The sequence below is a fragment of the Schistocerca cancellata genome, chromosome 8 (genome assembly GCF_023864275.1).
Source record: "Schistocerca cancellata isolate TAMUIC-IGC-003103 chromosome 8, iqSchCanc2.1, whole genome shotgun sequence".
NCBI lineage: Eukaryota > Metazoa > Arthropoda > Insecta > Orthoptera > Acrididae > Schistocerca > Schistocerca cancellata.
Genome location: NC_064633.1, coordinates 90101606 through 90116843, shown reverse-complemented (window position 1 = coordinate 90116843; position 15238 = coordinate 90101606). Strand labels below are relative to the sequence as shown.

General features: G+C 45.9%; 1 pseudogene; it reads right to left on the bottom strand.

Annotated features, from left to right (window-relative positions):
* Positions 1–3266: 3266 nt before the first annotated feature.
* LOC126095938 (5S ribosomal RNA) lies at positions 3267–3384 on the bottom strand (annotated as a pseudogene).
* Positions 3385–15238: the final 11854 nt, after the last annotated feature.

Sequence of the window (15238 nt, the reverse complement as noted above, 5' to 3'; positions counted from 1 at the left end):
TGGAACCAGCGCCTGTACATCCGCACGGTAAAATTCTGGACCAACCTGTTGGAGCCACTGTTTGGAAGCTTGCACAAGGGACTCATCATCTTCAAACCTTGTTCCACGGAGAGAGCCTTTAAGTTTCCCAAAGAGATGATAGTCACATGGAGCCAGGTCAGGACCGTAAGTCGGGTGTTTCAGTGTTGTCCATCCGAGTTTTGCGATCACTTCCATGGTTTTTTGACTGACATGTGGCCGTACATTGTCGTGGAACAGCAAAACATCCTGCTTTTGCGGATGTGGTCAAACACGACTCAGTTTAGCTTGAAGTTTCTTCAGTTTCGTCACATATGCATCAGAATTTTTGGTGGTTCCAATTGGCATGATGTCCACAAGCAAAAGTCCTTCGGAATCGAAAAACACCGCAGCCACAACTTTTCCAGCAGAAGGTGTGGTTTTGAATTTTTGTTTCTTGCGTGGATTTTCATGATGCCACTTCACTGACTGCCTCTTCTGAAAAATTATGGAGCCATGTTTCATCACCTGTCACAATTCTTCCCAAAAAATTCATCTCCACCGTTCTCGTACTGTTCCAAAAGTTCACTGCATACTGTTTTTTGAGCCACTGCTAAACATCCTGGGAACCCACCTGGCACAAACCCTTTTTAACACCAACACTTTCAGTATTCTGCAAACACTGCCTTCCCCTATCCCAACGTAGCGTGACAATTCGTCACTGTGATGCGGCTGTCAGCAGTCACCAATTCGTAAATTCCCTGCGCATTGTCTGGAGTGTGTGAAGCACGAGGCCTGTCGCTGCGCAGACAATCCTCAATATTGCCGTGCCCGCTTTCATCAAGTAACCTGCTTGCCCACCAACTAACTGTACTGCGATCTACAGCAGCACCTCCATAAACCTTTTTCAACCTCTTGTGGATGTTTCCCACTGCATCGTTTTCACAGCACAGGGATTCTATGACAGTACGTTGCTTCTGACGAACGTCAAGTGTAGCAGCCATCTTGAAGACATGCTGTGACGGCGCCACTCACGGGAACAGGCTGAACTAAGTTTGAAAACAAGTGGGAAGGATGTATCTACACACTGTAAAACTTTCATAGATGCAGAATGAAAACTGTATTTTTACAAAGATAGTGTGCATTTCTTTTGGAGTGACCATCGTAGATGATTTGATGAAGCACAAGTTACGTTTGGTAGTTATACACTGCGAACAGCAGGTAACCTAGATTACTAACTGTAGTATAGGATAATGGTAATGCAACACAACTAGGCCTTTAAGGCAACGAATTGCGTCCCCGAGATGTAACCATCACTGATGATATTTATTGTCAACAACTCAGTCGTCTTACAGACGCAGTCCAAGAACTGCCTGACTTCATGCTACGCTAAGATTCCAGCATTCTGCTGGAATAACAAAAAACATGTACAGGAATTGTGTTGGGTTATCATTCCACTCTCATCTCATTCACCTGATCTTGTTCCCACAGACTTCCACATTTTTCGCCATCTACCGAACAACGTTCAAATAGCTTACTTTCCAGATTCGCTCCGAACATTTGTCGACGAGTTCTTCGCCTCAAAATCGCGTGACTTCTACAGTCGCGCAATCGATAAGTTACCGCTGTGTTGGCAGACTTTTGTAAATAGTGGAGGAGAATATATTATTGATGACTAAAGTCTCTCTTATGCGTATCTGTTGTGTTAATTGATGGTCTAGGGAATAGTACATTACTTTTACAGAAGAAATATTATGGGAAAAGATTTTCTTATTTCTAGGCTACGTATTTTTTTCTTCAATATTCCTGCTCTAAGACCACTTGAAATGTTCAGCAGTATTTAATTTTTAGGGGATACCAGCTGCATTGCTAACTTACTTTTTGACAGAATAGAGCTGTTAAGTGGCCAGGAGATGTTCGTATGCAGATTGTTTTCGCAATAAGCTATGTGAAACACTCTGATAGTTAGGTGACAGTTCATTCTTTCTAGTACTGACGGTCAGTTTCTTTCTGTGCGTCATGTGGTCCATTTCTTTCCCGCAGTACCGTGGCGACCACAGCAGCAAGTGGCGTTTATTGTCTTCGGCAACGACGACTTCTGAGGCGGAAGTACCGGGCCAGCGGTGTTTGCCGTCGCGGTCGCAATATCTGCCTGCACGGCGGCGACCAGCTTTGAACTGGCGGGGCGGGGTAAACACGGCCAGCGCCCGGTCACAGCCGGGAGGCGTGCGTCCGAAACAGCCCGCGAGCGAACACCGCCGAGCCACCGAGTGCAGCTCAATGCCGCTCGTCTGCACTTATTTCATCTCCCTCAGCGTTACTCCACTACCGTAATTTCATCGTCCTGCGCTTGCACAGATGGTAAGGTTCGTAGTATTATCGTGTGTACTACATATACCTGACGTGCCCTGACACGAGTGCCGTAGAACTAAGGTTCTCTGCACGTTTCCAGCCTCTGCCACACCACACTGTCTGAGCGCCAGGAGGAAAGAGAAGGGGGAAAGGTGTGAACGCGCTGCATTTAAACGGCCATGCTGTCGCACTGCGTACCACTTGGTTTTACATTTGGAAGACGCCATTTCTATTTTGAACAAACTGTCGACATACGAACAGATACAGACAATTTCACAGATTATCGCACTGAACCGACACTTAATCATGACTTATATATTTGTTTTTTAAATAAAACGACTTTTTCTTGCTTCACAGTAATTTAATCCTCCCAGATACGTTTCGCCTTTTTTTGTACTCTAAGGTATCTTCAGTGGTATCTAGAACGTTACAGTTTTGCTTCGATGTGTGTTATGTTTAGATTACAAACAGTTCTCGTCACATCTTTTTTACATAAATAAGAATTATTTATAGTTTATTGGCATCGACGTTTCCTCTCATCTAGTGAGGAGGTCGCACTACCACTTCATTTTCGAAACAAAACACATTTTCATACTCCGAACTTCTTCCTTCACAATAAAAAATTAAGTGGTAGTGCGACCTTCAGAGCACATGTGAGGACTCGTAGATGCCAACGAACTGTAAGTCATTACTTAAAAACTAAACTAAACTCCTCCCGAATAGGCCATGAAGGCCCAACGGTACTGACCGGCCGCCGTGTCGTCCTCAGCTCATAGGCGTCACTGGATGCGGATACCCAGGGGCACGTGGTCAGCACATCGCTCTCCCAGCTGTATATCAGTTTCCGAGACCGGAGCCGCTACTTTGCAATCTAGTAGCTTCTCAGTTTGCCTCAAAAGGGCTGAGTGCACCCCGCTTGCCAACAGCGCAAGGCTGACCGGATGGTCACCCATCCAAGTGCTAGCCCAGCCCGACAGCGCTTAACTTCGGTGATCTGACGGGGACCGGTGTTACCACTGCGGCAAGACAGTTGGCAAGTAATTAATTATTTACAAAAAAAGGAAACGAAAGAAGTAAACGTGACGTGAACTGTTTTATGATTTAAAAAGAACCCATATCAAAACAAAACTGTATCGTTCTAAATACCACTGATGATGCCTCAGAGAAGAAAAAGACGAAACGCCAACCACGAGTCAAGACGCTACTCGTAGTTTTACAGAAATAAATAATTCTGAATCTTCTTTCACTGCACTTACCGCCGACCTCAGGTCACTACCATCCTTCTGAGGAAAAGTAGCAAGGGACGAACAGAGACAACGCCACCTCACACACAACCAGCTCTTCTTATGCCCTTGCGGCAGATCAAAATCGTGTGCTAAATAGGGACTAGAACCCAGAAAGTATTTACTTTTCTGGAAGATACTCTGTTGACTAAGCTATCCAGACACAACTAAGGTAGCTCGCCTCCCTTCGTCACCTTTCCGCCTCATCCCCTCCCTTCGTCCGCAAAATCGCCATCCTGCTACCAGTTTCAGTTTGTCAGTAGCTCTCTCCTGATTTTCAAGCTCCACACACTCCTCTTGCATACAATACGGTACTAGCACTCACGGAAAAAGGGTCTGCTGGAGAACTTCCGTGAAGTTTGGAAAGTAGGGGAGAAGTACGACTCTTGAAATTTTCGTGGCGTACTCAATATGCAGTGAGGTTTTGGGATTGCCGCTGGTTGACAGCAACATATGGGCTGACAATCATTTAACAGTTTTCAGTTGACTTTACGCTGGAGATTGCTGGTGCACGCAGTTTATATAGAGAATTTGAGGGCTGGGTAATCGTATCCAGGACGAATTTTTCACTCTGCGGCGATAAGTGCTCTAATTTGAACGTTCAGGTTCCAAATCAGCGCACATCCGGCTGCAGAGTGTGAAAATTCATTCTGTGCCTTAGCCAAGTCTCCGCAATACCCTATCTCCCAGGAATGCTAGTTCCACAAGGTATGCAGCAGAGCTTCTATGACGTTCGAAAGGTAGGAGATGAAGTAGTGGTGGAAGTGCAACTGTGATGGTATGTCGTAGGTCGTGCCTGGATGGCTTAGTCGGTAGAGAACTTTCTAGCGGAAGGCAAAGGTCTCTGGTTCAAATACACAATCAGATCATTGATGCAACTGCAAGGTGTTTGCCCACAAACTTACTATGAGGCATATGTTTTGCAACCATTAACATATTAAACTCCATGACAATGGTAATGTGGTGCTTACACTTTTCCAAATCTATTAGGGATTTTTCCATACTAAACTTTAATCTATTGAAGTACAAGTTTCATGGGACCAAAGTTAGCGGATGTACTCAAGCATGAATCATATCTCACGAACCCTACGTAGGATTATTGTAAACAAAAAGTTCGAAACAGTAATAGAAACAATTATAATCCCTACTTTTAAAGTTACTATTATGCATTAAATGTCTGTTTCCTCGTTTATTTTCCCTAAATTTTAAGTACATGTCACTGGACTTCCATTTCAGCATCACATTCCTAAGACAAAAAGACAGATTATGACGTATTCGGAAAAGTGAAAAGACAATGGTTAAAATTCTCATGAGTATTCAATTTCATCGACATCTTATGACGTAGTAGAATGTGGATGGTGACTTTTATAAAAATATGTCATTTATGTGTTTTATTTATTTACTTACAAGTTTCCCTTGGACAACGTGGAAAACAGCTACTTTACCTTGGAAGGAGTTTACGGAATCCTGAACACAAAATTTATGAATAAAGGAATCACAGAGTTAAAAAAGCGCTAATAATGAAGTGATGAAGTGATACAAAAATAATTACCACACTGTATGCAAAAATTCTGTGTTACTGGGACGAACTGCGCAGAATGGAAGAAACGTCCCTCGAGGAAACCTTTGAAATTGAACGTGAACACTTGGGTTCTTAAACTCATTTTGTTTTGTCAATTCCGCTGGTAGCAAATTGAAAATGAAACCTGCTGAATATTGTTCTTCATTCTCTAAAATGCTTAAGTAAATTTTATCCAACTAGACAGTGTGCCCAGGAAGACTGTTCAACGTTAAGAGAGGTGACAGGAACGCTCATTTGAAGCGAAAAACTTCATATAGACGTATGCCATATTGTTTCCGTGACAGAACACACTTTATGTAGATTTGTTTCTGGACTAGTGGCGCGCACTTACCTGTTTTATCCAACCTGTCTCTTTGAAGTTTGACTGTAGCGTAACATACTTCGTTGCTTTCAACCCCTTTGCTCCGGATGTCCTTCTGCCATTAAACTAGCCCATTGAAAGCGCAGTTTTCCATGGTGTGTTGTGATTGAAGCAGTATGAGGGATGGAGAGTGTATGAGAAAGAGCGTCGGTTAACTGTGTCTGTACAAGCGCAGGCTGTAATGTAAAATTTTGTGGCGGCGTTCGTAGCGACAAACACTTCGCTGTAGAAACGGCTTACGAAGTCACCGCCACACTTTTAATAGCGGGCCGACCGGTCCGCTGGAACAGTGAACAGAAAGATGAAAACCCAAACACTCTGATTAAATAAAAGTCGGTACTTATCTTTATTAACGAAGATACAGAAACACAGTAGTGAACTCCGTGTCTACAGAAATCTGTCTAGTTCGAGTCGGAGCGGCTAGGTCAGCGTCGGCTGACGACAAACAACAACTCTGCTGCGATGAACACACAACTGACTAGCAAGTACACAAATCGGTGGCGAGTATACAACTGAGCGGCGAATACAGAACTGTCCTAGCGCTCGCGACTCCAGCGCTTAAGAAGCCAGAAGCCAGCGGTGGCGCGCGCAGACTTGCGGCGATTTCCTGTATCGCTGGCGCTGCTTATGCGGACGGCGTCCGGACTTTGATGCTGCCAACCTTTTGGCAGCGGGCTCGGTTGGCATTACTGGCTAGGATATAACATAAAAAATCGACGATACTGAATAATGTGCAGGCATTGTGTATGATTATGGCTTCTGCGATGATAATACTCCAGGAGTGTAGTTGATTATGAAGACCACAAGGTTTTACTATCATTTCATGAACTTGCTCGAATTTTAAATTATTCCTGATTGCTTCACTGTTGTTCAAATCAGTAAAAAATTTTCAGTACGTTCACTGCTTCTACCCCAGGAATGTGTCAATAAAGTTTCCCCTTCCTGGGACAATGAATTCACGGTGTTCTTATTTCGCTGAAGACGACACGTCTCCATTCGTCCCTCCATTCACGCCGACGGCCAACACCGCGGTTCCTGGTGTGTCCGCTGTGCCGTGCGTGTGATCATTGCTTGTACAGCCCTCTCGCAGTGTCCGGAGCAAGTATGGTGGGTCTGACACACCGGTGTCAATGTGTTCTTTTTTCCATTTCCAGGAGTGTATATTCCGTGTTAACAGTGCAGTAACATCGACAGAATGTCTACATGTGAAGACCTGTTTTGATTCTACAGGAAAGGAACATAATGAAAATTAAAATTAAAGGAATTTGACGTTTCTGACAAACCTTTATTGTGTAGAACTGTACTTCAGTACTGTGACAGAGCGGAGTAACCGATTGCTAGAAAAATACAGTGATCCCCGTGAGAAAATTAATTACTCGACTCATAGACCTCAGTTCTTTGTCTTCTCCGCACACTTAGTTTTTGATTTGGAAATTTTTGATGGACTGCAGAAATTCTGGTGCAGCAAGAACGAAGTTTTGTGTAAAATACATGTAGTACGTGCTAAAGGCAATATTCTTGTAGTATATTTCGATAAAAGTTATAGTTTCACAAAACACACGCAAAAATACATTTTGCTCGACTTAAACGGAAATACTGCCCTGGAAGTACCAATTGCTATTTTTATGCAGCTTATATCGGCGTTTTGGGTGATGGGTTCAGTTACAAAGTGTCAGTAAGAGCTGAAAATAAAAAATTTTCGGTAGGCAGGGAATATTATCGATAGCATTTGGGCGAGCCATCGGAACTAAAATCTTGGTGTCGGCAAGCAAGTAGTCGCACGCTGTCGCGTACTGAGTCTCTTATAAATAAAATGTGTTTATACGAGACATGAAACGATAATGTCAGAGATGTTGCCAAAATTAATAACATACCTTTCTTGAGAACTTTCTCGCTCGAAATTTCTACAAGGTACAACAGAATGCAGATTTATCAGCGACGACATTTTTTGTTACACAGACGGAACACTTTCACACCTCGTACGGTTTTTATGTTTTATCTCCGAATAATTTATCGTTTACACGGTCACATAATTCTGCAGGCCGATTTTTTCACACTATACAAACTCTAGGGATTGTTCGATGAGAGGATATGGAACAAAGAAAGTCTGATGACTTATGTCCGGAAATGCATGGTTTGCATGCTAGACACCATTTATTCAGACATAGATTATTACAAAGTCTGCATTCAAATACGGGCTGTACCATGCATCCACAGTTACAGTATGTGTTGAAAATAGTTTCCGTGCGCCTCAACGCATGCGAGAACGCGCCGTAGCATATTATATCTCACACGTTCACATCGGCAAGGCTGCATACGAGCAGTGTTACAAGCAGCATGAATACTCTGCTCCAGCGTCTCCACGTCTGGAATGGTCACTGAATACAAGATGCTTTTGAGATGGCCCCTCAACCAGAAATCGCACGTGTTGAGACACAGTGAACGAGCAGGCCATGCAGCTGGAGCGCCTCGTCCGATTCATCGACCAGGGAAGGCACGATTGAGATGCGTCCGGACCTTAATGGCGAATTGGAGTGGAGCACCATCATGTGGCAGCCCCGTCTCCGTCTCAGCAAAGAACTTAAACCAGAGGGCCATCAGACGGCAGATCGAGTTAGTGGCGCCAGGGCTCCCAAAGACGACACAACTACCCCGCCACGGCTCAAACACTACACTTTTTCATTCATCTACTCTCCAGTTTCCTTGTTTCTTGGTCCACTCAAAATGTGGAGATTGATCTAACATCGTGAGCAACTGCGTTTGGTAACTACCTGCCTCCAGATGTCCAATGATTGCTCAGACACTGGTTAGGTAGAACTGGCATTCACTGACAGCAGCAGTTCCTACCAACTTTGAAACCGATTATCATCGATTAGGAGTGCCGTCAGAGGATCATTTGGAAAATGGATGGGCGTACCACGGTCTTCAACGATGAAAGCAGATTCAGTCGGCACGCACATAATGGTCGTTTGAGCGTACGATGTAGATATGGTGAGCACTGTTTCATATAGTGCATTCGTCCAAGATCCTTCCCTGACCTGCAACATTTCCGAATCTGTCTCCGATCGAGCTCATGTGAGGTATGATGGGACAAGTGCGACGTGTCAACCAACAACTCTTCCAGAACGTGTTGAACAGGTCGAGCAGGCCTAGCATAACGTACCCCAGGACAGTATTTGCCATCTCTACAATCGACTGGATACTAGAGTCAGGGTCTGCGTTGCGTGTGGACGATACATGACGTATGAGTACTGATACGGGTGTTGCAGCATTAGTCGATACCTGATACCGATTGATCTGTAAATGTAATTGTTTCTTGTACTCCATATGCACTGTTGCAGCGATGGATCTTGAGTGAATTGTAAATCTCTAAACTCCGCCAGAGCAGGCCTCGGAAGGCCCAACGGTATCGACCGACTGCGGTGCGATGCTCAAGGGATGGGCGTCACTGGATGCAGATACAGAGGGTGATGTGGTCAGCACACCACTTTGCTGGCCGTTGTCAGCTTTCGTGACTGGAGCCGCTACTTCTGAATCAAACAGCTGTTCAATTGACCTGACAAGGACTGACTGCACCCCGCTTGCCAACAGCGTTCGGAAAACCCCTTGAGTTATGCTTCCAGTTGTCATTCAACGACGACAGCGCTGATCATTGGTGACATGACGGGAACTGGTGTTACCCACAGCAGCAAGGGCGTTGATGGAAGGCTGTAAAACGGTGCACTAATCTTTTACTGCGATGTAATATATAGCTCTCATCGATTTACGAGCACAGGTGTTTGCTTTTGTAGAACTACCACCAACGGCAACGGCAGCGAAAATCTCTTCATTTAACTATCATGCTTATACGGTGCCGGTAGACTTGCAATTGCCAGTGTTAACCAAGTGAGCTTACCAGCCGAGTTGTTGATGACACCAGAAAAGAGCAGTCTAGTCGCTTCTAAGCGATGTAGGGGGAGTAGAAGTGAGGCAAAACGGTCATGTCAGCCTCTGCCGATGATCAAAGTCATACCATCATTTGAGTGTGTCAGTATATGTCTGAAAAGAGAGCAGTCAATTGGGTCGACGTGGAGAAGTGTTATAACGGCAGAAAATAAAGAGTTATAATGCTTAGACGTGCCCATGAACATAGCGTCAATGAAGCTGCACGACTTGTTGCTGTATCAACATGAACTCTCCAACGTTTCTACACGGAACGCTTAACCACCAGAAGCCATGTTACAAAGTGATCATAAAAAGACAACAGAGTCTTCTGCGTGGAGCCAATTTGTCGGCTGTCATTTTTCAGAAAACACACTTGTGCGATAATCTCGTGACCCTAGGTTTCATACACTGTTGGGTACTCTTAATGACGATAGCTGGCTTTTAGATTCCGTAGAAGCTGTTTCCACTCTCTTGAGATCACATTTCTTATCATCAGAGGCTGTTGCCGCTGACGGCAACAGAACACTGCAAATAATTGGATAGGTCTCTGCGCCTTTATTTGAGCAAGAAGGTCAGGAACATCGTAGACGAGGCATAGGGATAAGACTGTAGAGATAAATATCTGCCAATCCTTAACCACATGTCTTGATAACTCCGGGAAACACAAGTGCGGGAATGTGCATCTGAGAAGGTTTATTAATACGTATGTTTGATAAATGTTGTGTTGTCCAAAGTCGACTGTTGATGATGTGGCGTCGAACATTAGCCGCGAAGGAACGAGCACAGCTGAACCAAGACCAGATGTACGGTGAGCGACAGGCGCTGCGGCAGATGCTCGTAAAACCTTCCGGGGGATCAGCGGAGGGAATCATTTGTGAGTTACAAAGTGCAACCAACAGTCCAGCTAGAACAATGACTGTTGGTCGGGAGTTAAGACCAATGGGGTAAAATGTTCAAACAACTGCCCATAAACCACACGTTTCTGTAATCAGTGGTAAAACACGTTGAAAGTTTACCGTCAAACCTCCTTGCCTGGGGACGCCAGATGAAAGTTGATGTCGTCAAGCCGTGAATGAAAATTGCGCAACGGATAACTGGGGAGGGTAGCGTGAGAGCGTGCCCTTTTTGTACGATACTATGCAAGGGGCTGGAGGGCTCACACGCTGATGTGTGGGTCCGTGCATTCTGTATCTTTTATTTTAAATGAATTCCTTTAACTTGACTCCTTTCTGATTTTTAAGGTATGTTAAAGATTGATGACAATTGGTTACCTATTTATTTTGAACATTATCACTCGACTTTACTGCGACTGCAGCAATTGTTCCAGTTTACAGATATTACAATTTTACAACTTATAGCTCGGGTATATTATATACTAATCTGCACACACATTTCTACGGGCAAGAATGAATTGCGTTGGCCAAATACACTCCTGGAAATTGAAATAAGAACACCGTGAATTCATTGTCCCAGGAAGGGGAAACTTTATTGACACATTCCTGGGGTCAGATACATCACATGATCACACTGACAGAACCACAGGAACATAGACACAGGCAACAGAGCATGCACAATGTCGACACTAGCACAGTGTATATCCACCTTTCGCAGCAATGCAGGCTGCTATTCTCCCATGGAGACGATCGTAGAGATGCTGGATGTAGTCCTGTGGAACGGCTTCCCATGCCATTTCCACCTGGCGCCTCAGTTGGACCAGCGTTCGTGCTGGACGTGCAGACCGCGTGAGACGACGCTTCATGCAGTCCCAAACATGCTCAATGGGGGACAGATCCGGAGATCTTGCTGGCCAGGGTAGTTGACTTACACCTTCTAGAGCACGTTGGGTGGCACGGGATACATGCGGACGTGCATTGTCCTGTTTTAACAGCAAGTTCCCTTGCCGGTCTAGGAATGGTAGAACGATGGGTTCGATGACGGTTTGGATGTACCGTGCACTATTCAGTGTCCCCTCGACGATCACCAGTGGTGTACGGCCAGTGTAGGAGATCGCTCCCCACACCATGATGCCGGGTGTTGGCCCTGTGTGCCTCGGTCGTATGCAGTCCTGATTGTGGCGCTCACCTGCACGGCGCCAAACACGCATACGACCATCATTGGCACCAAGGCAGAAGCGACTCTCATCGCTGAAGACGACACGTCTCCATTCGTCCCTCCATTCACGCCTGTCGCGACACCACTGGAGGCGGGCTGCACGATGTTGGGGCGTGAGCGGAAGACGGCCTAACGGTGTGCGGGACCGTAGCCCAACTTCATGGAGACGGTTGCGAATGGTCCTCGCCGATACCCCAGGAGCAACAGTGTCCCTAATTTGCTGGGAAGTGGCGGTGCGGTCCCCTACGGCACTGCGTAGGATCCTACGGTCTTGGCGTGCATCCGTGCGTCGTTGCGGCCCGGTCCCAGGTCGACGGGCACGTGCACCTTCCGCCGACCACTGGCGACAACATCGATGTACTGTGGAGACCTCACGCCCCACGTGTTGAGCAATTCGGCGGTACGTCCACCCGGCCTCCCGCATGCCGACTATACGCCCTCGCTCAAAGTCCGTCAACTGCACATACGGTTCACGTCCACGCTGTCGCGGCATGCTACCAGTGTTAAAGACTGCGATGGAGCTCCGTATGCCACAGCAAACTGGCTGACACTGACGGCGGCGGTGCACAAATGCTGCGCAGCTAGCGCCATTCGACGGCCAACACCGCGGTTCCTGGTGTGTCCGCTGTGCCGTGCGTGTGATCATTGCTTGTACAGCCCTCTCGCAGTGTCCGGAGCAAGTATGGTGGGTCTGACACACCGGTGTCAATGTGTTCTTTCTTCCATTTCCAAGAGTGTATGTGCCACTAAAGTCTCCCAATATTTTACGTGGGACATCCACCATGTGAGGAGGATAACGGGCAAACTGGGGACCAGATACATCAACACAGGGGGTCAAATTTCCGAAATTAAACGAGAACATTTATTTCCTGATACAATCCAAAGCTGTAAATAAAAGAATTAGCTCAAATATTCAAATACCTCTCTTCCATGTGTGAACTGAGGGCTTGTCCTCTCACTTACCCGTCTTCTGTAACACTCCCAGAATATCGCGGGCACCCAGAGGTCTTCCTGGGCGCCGGTGGAGGGGATGGTCGAACCACTTGGCCGTGACCAACCTCTCCACCCCAAATCTTGTGACACTGGAACGTCTCTGACTTTGACCTGCCTGTGCTGTCTCTCTGATCCCCCACCCAGGAGTAAGGCTGGCACTACTATACTACAGAACTACTTCTCAACGAAGATTTGGCCACGCTTTATGGCAAGGTGTGAGGAGGATTAGCAAAGTTCATGTGCAGATTCACATTCACGTACAAGAAATGCATGATACACGACACATATAAATACGTGTTATGAAGCCTGACATCTTTCTTTGCACCCGTCCACATGGGTTCTGTTGCGCCCGCGGCCGGCTGCGTAGTGCAATAAAATTGGCAGCGGAGCCGCCTCTGTTTCTATTTCCCGGTGCGAGCGAGCAGCGAAACCGGCTGCTTATGGAGCGGAAATTACTGTACCGTTTCAATGATTCACGTGATGTAAAGAAGTACGCCACTGGACAGTAGGTGACTGTATACAAGGGATTTGGAATGATTTATCTCGCTGTAAACCATGGCAATCAGGGGGAAGGATTTGGGTTTGGCGAATGTCTTCATGACCTTATTTGCCATCATGTGTAGTTGCAATTGTGAAGCGGAGAAAGTGACGTTACGGTATGGCAGTATTTATCGTGGGTAAGGTCTCGTCCGTCTATTATGGTTCATGAAATGCCATCATACGTAGTTGCAGCTGAAAATTATGGAGGAGATGACGTTGTGACAGGGGGTGTTAATGGTGGACAAGCTCTCACTCCTCTGTTACAGTTCATGAAATACTTAATGTGGAAGGATGTGAACACATTTTCCGTTCAATAGAGGAACAGTCCGGTGGCTATGACTGTATCAGTACGACAATGCACCCTGTCGCAAAGCAGCGTCAGTGAGGTAACGGTTTGTGGACTGCGAGGTTCCTGAAACGGTCTAGCCTGCCCATGGTCCCACATGAACCTCATGGAAGGCCAGCATCCAACAGTAAGTTGGCAATGTACTTTCTGAACCGAAGTGACGTTGACGCCGTCATGAAGGTGATCAGGTGCACATCACATGAAGACCGATGGGGTCTAGGCCATATCAAACCATTCCCTTCTCCCACTACACCACTACGCTCAACAGTAAATATCAGCGTAGCAGGTAGTGGAGATATGCGTCGCTTTTGTAGCATTCTGAAATGTTGACTGGTCCACGAGGCGGTTGTCCATAATCCACATTGAGGCTGAACCGATGCAGCTGATTCTGTCATAAAAATTGACGATAGTGACCCTCATAAATATGGCTTTACCTGTAAACAGGATGAATGAGAGAAATCCGAGCAGCTTGGTGGCCTGTGCCATGAATCAGCAACAAAATCGCCTCGGTGAAGCCAAGTCCCTAGGGAATAAGACGTACATGCATTGTAAGCAATATGGACAGTGGCAGTTGTCGTGGAGCATATTCCTTGTCGTCTGACTAGCTCCATGCTGGCAGGCTACCTGACTGGTACTGATACCTGGGGAACTGCCTAACATCTCTGGTCTGTTCACACAAGTGAGAGGACTTGCCATTGTATCATGTATCAATAACACCATTTCTGTTTTGGTAACGGAATGGCGAGTTTCTGCGTGGCGCCGACAGCAGTTGCACAGGATGTGGCGGACCCAATGGTGTACGCCTCTGAGCCATGCGTCGTGTGACTCCAGATTATGACCGCCCTCTGCCGCCGAGATATAGGACGGCTGGCAGCAGCTAGTCCACCCTATTTGCTCTTGAAGGCTCATCGCTGCAACACTATTTTTCATACTTCGTCCAGTGAGCCTCATCCCAGATACTATTGTATGAGCTGGACAATATTTCTCGCTGCCTTATTTGTAATGAGTCTTCGTTCACTTGGAGAAATACAAGTCAAGTAAATCTTCTGTTTACTGTTTTTTTTTAACTACCGAAAACAGTGTTGATCACAATTTATTTGTTACGGTAACCGGTTTCGACCACTACTACGGTCGTCTTCAGACCAATGAGTAAGAATCTCTTTCAGTAGTGATTTAGCACCGGAAGGAGGTTCTTACTTATTGGTCTGAAGATGACCACAGTAGTAAACGAAACCGGTCACTGTAATAAATAAATTGTGATCAAGATTGTTTTTGATACTAAATATTTGTAACACATTTATCACTGTTCACTCCCACAATGTACTCAAAAGTAATTCTGTTTACTGTGTTAATCTTTTCGCTAATTATTTCTGCCCCTGTCCAACATCCCTACAATGACAGTTGCCGCACCATTGTGTAGCCTACCTCTCCTTACTTTTGTCTGCGAAACGATACAAAACACCTCCCTTGGAAAGCATTTCTGGCACCTATGTGGAAGCTTACAGCTTTCCCCCATTTAATAAAATGGCCATCTACATCTTTACGATGATTACGCTGTGGTTACCTCTAAAAGGACAGTTTGTGGACTCTGACGGCCTGCAGCATCTCGACTGGCCCGCTGAACGGCCCCCTCCCACTCCGATACAAAATCTGTGCTACTGCTTGGAGGAGTGACTGGAAACTAGCATCGACTATCGCTGCAGTTTGATAGATCAACAGGATCTTGTCGTCAGTGCATGGCTCCAGCA